The sequence below is a fragment of the Dasypus novemcinctus genome, chromosome 21 (genome assembly GCF_030445035.2).
Source record: "Dasypus novemcinctus isolate mDasNov1 chromosome 21, mDasNov1.1.hap2, whole genome shotgun sequence".
Classification (NCBI taxonomy): domain Eukaryota; kingdom Metazoa; phylum Chordata; class Mammalia; order Cingulata; family Dasypodidae; genus Dasypus; species Dasypus novemcinctus.
The window spans coordinates 5,866,752-5,873,642 of NC_080693.1; the positions used below are offsets into that span (position 1 = coordinate 5,866,752).

General features: G+C 44.5%; 1 long non-coding RNA gene across 1 annotated transcript; it reads right to left on the minus strand.

Annotated features, from left to right (window-relative positions):
- Positions 1-1,500: 1,500 nt before the first annotated feature.
- On the minus strand, positions 1,501-6,571 carry LOC131274931 (uncharacterized). The gene is made up of 3 exons (XR_009182220.2): positions 6,187-6,571; positions 4,148-4,245; positions 1,501-2,211 (listed from the first exon to the last, which is right to left on the minus strand). It is a non-coding gene; the product is annotated as an uncharacterized lncRNA (long non-coding RNA).
- Between the last annotated feature and the right edge of the window lie 320 nt (positions 6,572-6,891).

Below are 6,891 nucleotides of genomic sequence, written 5' to 3' on the forward strand. Positions count from 1 at the left end.
AGCTTAGCTATTTCTCAATTACTAGCCCAAGTAGCAAGCATTCAACATGCTCATTTGCAATTGCTTTCTGCCTCACAAACTATGGCAGGAATTGTGGATGGATTAAGATACCTAAACCCTATGATATGGATTGAGAGTTGGGGGGAGGGTCTTCTAAAAGGTATATTAATTATCTGTTGCTGTCTATTTTGTATATGGTTAGTCCTCAGATGCATGCTACAAACCCTCCAGGTATTAATACAACAAGAATCTGCCTGAGCTATATTCATTACTTTCCTAAAACAAAAAGGGGGAAATGTGGGAAAATATAACTTGTATTTGAATGTGGGAACCTGGCTTGTTATTTCCATAATGCAGATAAAAAGTGTGGGCTTAGGCGCACCAGCCTTGACTAGATGGAACGCTGTCTGGTCAGCACAAAAATTGTTTGTGTGAGGTAGCATTTGAACTTTGTATGACCTGTTCCCTAGTATTGTAGATGTTGCAGCTTTAATAACAAGCAACCTTGAAAGTAAACATAGATAACTACTGCTTTGTAATTCTAATGAATACAATGTGGAAACTAGGGTTGAGGCTTTCAGTACCAGAAGCTGTTGAGTTCCTTGGTCTCATCTTTATTTTCTCTCTTGTGTCTTTCTTTCTGTCCTTTATTTCTTAACTTCTGCATCACCTTCCCTTTCATGCAAACCTATTGCTGAGCTGGTTTCAGCAAGTTAGTACTTGTATTGTTACTGATAAGTTTTTTCCTGAATATTGTAATGTGTTTTTGGAATACAGAGGGTGGAGTATAGCAGTTTGATATAGTTATGAATTCCAAAATAGACACTGGGTTATGTTGGTAATCTGCTCTGTACCTGGACATGATTAAGTTATGATTAGGGCTTTGATCAGACCATGTAACTCATCTGTCATTAACAGATAAAAGGCATGGCAAAGGACAGTTGGGGGTTTTTTGAGTTGGAGTTGTAATGTTGGAATTTGATGCTAAAACCTTAAGCTGGAGCCCAGGAAGTAAGCACACCAAGGAAAGAGAAGCAAGCCTCAGGAAGAGAGGAACTTGAGCCCAGGAAGAAGCAAGCCCTGGGAAGAGAGGAACCCTGAACCCAGAGAGAAGCAAGATCCTGGAAGGGCAGAACCCAGGAATCCTGAACCCTCACAGATGCTGACAACCATCTTGTTCCAACATGTGAAAATAGACTTTGGTGAGGGAAGTAACTTATGCTTTATGGCCTGGCATCCATAAGCCCCTATCCCCAAATAAATGTCCTTTATGGAAACCAACCAATTTATGGTATTTTGCATCAGCAGCCCTTTGGCTAATACCACCATTGACAGAAATTCTTTTTATTTAGACCACAGGTTCTTGCTTCCTGTGATATGTCATTACTAAAAAGAACAGAGTCAATAGTGACACTGGAACAAGGAAACTAAGCCATATAAAAAGTGCTGGAAGAATAAGCCTCAAAATAGTATACAAATGTAAATAAATTATGCAAATTCTCTTTTTATTCTTTATTTTGCTATCTTTGTTATAAACCTTATTTTAATAGTCTCCAATCAATTAAATGACTTGTTATTACAACTTTATATGAAGTATTCATTTATACTTCTCCCATTTTTTAAATTACATCCATGCCTTCTTCTACAGCATTTGTAATCCTCACCCTTAAAGTCAATTTTACTCTTTCTTTTCTTTAGTTCAATTGCATTGAATATTTGGGATTTTCTTGAGGTAAAGTTTATAATCAGCTTGCATGTTATAATATGGGCACTGTTAGAGAAAATGGGGAATCTCTAACAGACATAATAGTTGTTAAAATGTAGAAAATGTCCATAACAACTTGTAAAGAACTGCAGGCATTACAATGGGGGCTTAAACTCACTGGCCCTGTGATACCATTACCATACAGACTCTTCCACTATGTAGACAACAAAAGATTTTGACTGTTCATAAATAGGAGTCTCCAGGACTCTGCTCCTGTTACTTCTGTTGTCCATTCTGATTGTCTGGGTTGATGTCGGTCAATCTTCCAGATAACCTGCCTTATGACACTGCCATTGGCTCTCCCCAAAACAATAGAAGGCTTTGGTGGGCAGACATCACATATCTTTCCATGATTTCCAGTCCATCAAGCCATCAGCCCAGCCACTGCTGCCCCTGGGTTCTTGGCACTGACCATGTATACCCTCTGGCTAGGGGTATTATCAGACCTGAATCCAAAGAGAGATAATGATCATCACAGAGAAGTCAACACAGAAGCTGAGAACTATATGATTTTCCAGATTAATCCTTGTGAGAACTTCATCCTCCACAAAATTTGAGCTCTGAGAGAGAGGAGGAGAAAGCAAGGGTCCATGCTCTGATGGACTTGATTTAAATAGGCACTGGCTACTACTCGAGGTTCTGCTGACATAAGTGGCACTCTTTGTCATGAGGAAGGCTATTTAGGATAGAAATATATATATATATAGCAAGTGATGAAGGATCTTGTTTGAATTAAGTATGTAGGATTTACTAATACTTAATGTGGGAAGTTCATAAAATATGAACAGTTTTGATATTGAAAAGAAAAAGATGATGGAGAAGGAAGCTCCAAAATTCTCATCTCTGATAAACTTTGAGAAGAAAATGAAAACTGTTAGAACCAAATTTCTCATCATTCTGGAAAATAGTAAAATGTTATACCAACCAAAATAATGCTGAATCAAGAAAAGTTGAAATTCATAAAGTGCGGTGGCTTGCTCGGTCGGTAGAGGTGGGGTCTGGCTGCGGACGAGGGGTCGGTCCCACCTGGGACGAGGGGTCGGTCCGGCAGCAGATGAGGGATCGGTCTCACAAGGGGTTGCGTGGTTCGGCTGACGGGGTCGCCCGGCGAAGCCGGCGACGAAGGGGTCGCCCGGAGAAGCAGGCGACGAACTGGGGACAAGGGAGGCCAGGCCCTTGTCGGGGGCTCTCAGGACTGGAGGGCGCACGGCAGAAGAACTACCGCAGAGATAAGGTAAACACGCAAGTCCACTTTACTGAGGGAGAGGCAACAGTTTTATAGGGGCTGGGGAAGGCTGATTGGTCGAAGCCACGCCCTGTTCTGATTGGTTGCCGGCGAAAGGTCAGTGGGCGGTACTGGACGGGGGAGGGGTGGTGGTTAGGGATTGGCTGTCGCTGTTGCTGGGGGAAGGGGCAGGGTTTAGGGATTGGTGGCTGCTGTTGCTGGGGTGGAGGGCAGACTTGAGTTTCCCGCCCACGCCTGGCTGTTGCTGCTGTCCGGGGAAGGGAAAAGGGCGGGCTGGATTTTTCCGCCCACACCTGGCTGTTGCTGCTGTCGGGGGAGGGGAAAAGGGCAGACTGGATTTCTCCGCCCACGCCTGGCTGTTGCTGCTGTCGGGGGAGGGGAAAAGGGCAGACTGGAATTTTCTGCCCTGCGCCTGCGCAGGGAGAAGGAAGAAGAAGGGTGCCACCCCACAAGGCATCGGGTGGCGCCATCTGGGAGGAGGGGCGGCCGCGGAAGCATGGCTGCCGAGAAGGGGAGACCCGAGGGCACTCTGCGCCCATGCCGAGCTTCCTTCAGGGGTGGCGGTGGGCCCGACCAACCACCCTATTATGGGGGCAGCGGAATAAGGCCTACTGCGGCCGCTCCCCTCGCCAGGCCAGCAAACCACACTTCAGCCCAAGGGGTGACCGCAAGTGACCAGGAACACAAAATTATCATTGCTGGACTGGACAATGCAGAGAAAACTACCATCCTTTATCAATTTTCTATGAATGAAACTGGGCATACTTCCCCTACAAGAGGAAGTGTAGGAAGCAATATAGAAGACATAGTGCATTAGGACCTAAAAAAAGCTTGTTTGCTGATTTTTACTAATAAACAAGATGTTAAAGAATGTATGACTAAAGCAGAAATCTTCCAGTTTTTGAAACTAACTTCTATTAAGGGTCACTAATGACATATCTAAGCACGCTGTGCTGTTACTGGCTAGGGATTGTGCCACAGACCCGAATGTATGATGTCAAAATTTAAGATTAGATGATCTCTACCAATCTCTTTCCATAGACTTTACTTGAAGGCTGCAAAAATTAATGGCTTAGATACATTTATAATACACTCATTGAAACTTTTTCAATACAAAAACAAAGATGAAATCTTACCTTCCAATTTGCTTTCTCCTTAATTCCTTTCAAAGTAAGGTCTTAAAACTGTGACTGACACTTTTCTCACAATGAATCCTCTCAGGACACTGGGTAGCCTGTGTAAGTATAAAGAGAAAGGAAGACCATTAACTTGAAGAACTTTACTATCAGTAAAAACCTCCCTAATTGCATGTTCTCTTGTTCTAAGACAAGATACAAATCAGCACACTCAGTTTCCAGTATTTTAAAAGTGTGATGTTTCTTACGAAAAGTATTTTTCATAAGGTTGTATATGTATTGTGTATATATCTCAAGTTCAAGTTAATGGCTTTGATTTATGTTCTAAACAAAAGTGATTAAGGAGCACAAGAATTAGTAATAGCCTTAGATGTAATACTGGCATTGGTGTTAAGGGCCATTTTGTACTTTTCTCCTTAGGCTCTTGGTATTATACTAACCAACGCCCAAATCACTGAGTTGCTCTTAAAAAAAAAAAAAAAAAAAAAGGAAGAAAGAAAAAGGAAAATATCTTGACATTGTGTTAATATTTTAGTGTTGGTCAAATCATGTGGAAATGTACCACAACTGAACAAGTCATATATCAGATTCCTGGCTTCAGTTTTACCACAGGGTAGAATTATACAGCAATAATTATAAAATCATTCCTTGCATAGGTCTGTATGTCACCTATATTACTGAATGACTGGATAAATAAAATAAAGTCACTCATTCATTGTGATTTAAATTATCAAGTAATTTTTTCAACATTAATTGCAAACTGTGGTGTGAAACCTGTCTATTCAAGAAGTAATTATCTGTGTGCATTTCAAGTAAATTTGAGAAGAAAAGTGAAGTTCCTTTTCAAAGCAACAACAGTAATTTCTTAAATGGAGTACATTGAGATTTTCAAATTCCTATTAGTTGTCTGTATCTTGTTCTACCACATGAATACACTGTTTGGCAATTTAAAAAACACAGATATTGTTACAGTTACATGCCTACAAAAGATACACATGTACAAAATGAGATTGTAGGCATACTGATTTCACCTTACCATGGAAATATACAAAATTAAAGTCAGATTTTGTATTTTCTACAGGAGAAATTTACCTTCGCTGAATACATGACTTACAAAACAACAGTTTCTGATGCAGCTCTTAAATAAGGTGATAATTTAAGTCCTGGACATATTTCAATTTAGGTACTTTTCGGCAGTTATGCAATAGTAGGTACTGAAAATCACAACTGGGTCTTGAACTTCAAAAACTGATTTCTGTTGATGCATAAATTTTACTTAGTGCAACTTACTACAACTGGAAGGCGAAGTATCTTGTAAAATCTTCATAACAAACAACTAACCAATTTAAAGGGTATAATCCCGGGACATTTACTACATTCTCATGGTGTGCAGGTATCACCTCTAGGTATTTTTTAAACAGTAACAGTCACACTGCAAAAAACGACATGTCAGCAAGCTAAACTTGAAGTAATAGAAAATTCTGACTATTTCTTGGGAAATTGTGCAACATGGCAGTTTTGTCCTTGAAAACAAGATAAATTAAAAGTAACATTAATGAACTTAGGGAGCTCATATGGGCCCAGGGGTTGAGCGCCCGCTTCGCCTCCTACATGTGAGGTCCGAGTTCGGTTCCGGTGCCTCCTTAAAACAAAACAAACAAAAAACCACCATTGGGGAACCAGAGTGGCTCAGCGGTGTACTGCCAGCTTCCCACACACAAGGTGCCGGATTCACTCCCCGGCCTTGGTACCTTAAATAAAAAATTTACTCAAAAGTTTGCTTTAACTAAAGTCAGAAATATAAAATTATCAGGAATGTTGGAATTTGGGGTTACTAACACCTAAAAGTAATGCTGGGAGCCGCACTGCCCCTACTTGTAAGTCTGTCAACGTTTCTTTCGCCTCTGTCAGCGGTGCAGGAACAGCCGCCCCTCTGTGACCGCCGAGGGCGCCGCGCCGAGGAGCGCCCCTTCCCTCAGCCCAGGGCTGGGCCACGCCCGCCCCCGACCCCTCCCCTGGAAGCCGCAGTACTCTCCTACCCTTTCAGGCTGCAGACGTCCTTCCTCTCTGAAGCTCCGTCAGGACTGTCTCCAGCAAGAGTCCTGAACCCGCACACACCCGACAGCACGCCCGGCTCGAGCTGGCGGCCTCAGTGAGCGGGGGCTCTGGGCGAACACGCCTCCTGCGCGTCCCCTGAGGAGACGATGAACTAACGGGGGCGGCGCAGGAACCCGAGTCCTCCGCTCACGTTAGGGAAGAAAGCGCTCCAAGCACCGCCACGCAGCCCGCGCGCCCCCGCGGGAACAGGGGCTCTCTCCTCACGCCCACCGCCGAGCACCCCGTCCTGGCAGCTCCCCGCGGCCCCGCGGGAACGAGGCCTTCCACCTCCCGCCGCGGCTGTTCCTCCCGCAGGAACGCGGGGGCGTTTCCGGGGTTTCCTCAGGAGAGGCGGCAGCGCGCCCCCTGCAGGCGGGCGGCCACAGCGCGGGAAGCGCCGGCCCAGCTGGGTGGTGAAAACGTGCCCCTCACCTGACCGCCCCGCGCCTTCATCTCTAAGACGGTGTTGGGAGCGTTCAGGGCCAGTCTGCGGAGCCTGGTGATGTGGACTCCTCAGCGCAGTGACCCTGAAGCTTCAGGGGGAAGGGCCCAGAAGGAGCAGGATCCGGGAGCCTCCAGCCCAAGCCTAGACTCCGGGGCCACTGCTGTCCTGGACCCAGGCTTTATCTCCGCCCCGTGGGGGATCC